This window comes from Penaeus monodon, chromosome 32, assembly GCF_015228065.2.
Source record: "Penaeus monodon isolate SGIC_2016 chromosome 32, NSTDA_Pmon_1, whole genome shotgun sequence".
NCBI classification, from domain to species: Eukaryota; Metazoa; Arthropoda; class Malacostraca; order Decapoda; family Penaeidae; genus Penaeus; species Penaeus monodon.
The window spans coordinates 32,167,051-32,167,514 of NC_051417.1; the positions used below are offsets into that span (position 1 = coordinate 32,167,051).

The 464-nt window shown below is 20.7% G+C and overlaps 1 protein-coding gene across 1 annotated transcript in view; it reads right to left on the minus strand.

Annotated features, from left to right (window-relative positions):
- LOC119593819 overlaps window positions 1–464 on the minus strand; it is a gene marked incomplete in the record, with an annotated part of 10,957 nt that overhangs the window by 6,233 nt on the left and 4,260 nt on the right.

A 464-nucleotide genomic window follows, 5' to 3' on the forward strand; every position in this document is an offset into this window, starting at 1 on the left:
GCTCATTTTAATTAGTTTTGTTTCATTGCAGCGGTTCATAATTTTATTTATTTATTATTATTATTTTTTGTTGTTGTTGTTGTTATCTGTTATTTGCTCGAAAGAGGGTGTAATAATGTTTTTCTTTCATATATTTTTTCTGTTATTTTATTTAGTTACTATTTGGGAGATGGTTATGTTATATATATCTTTTTATTTGAGATAAAGTTTTTAATCTAATTTTATTTATTCATTTATTCTTTGTGTGTGATTCTGATGTTATAATTTTTTTACTTGTTATTTAGAGAAATAACTTTTTATCTAATTTGTCATCGTTTTGTTTTTGCTTATTTTTTCATTTGTTATTTATTTGCTATGTTTATTTGTTAGTTTTATCATTCAGTTGTTATTTTTATTTGTTATTTAGTTAGATAGATTTTTTTGTTATTATGCAGTTGCTATTTCGTTTGTTTTTGTTATTAAGT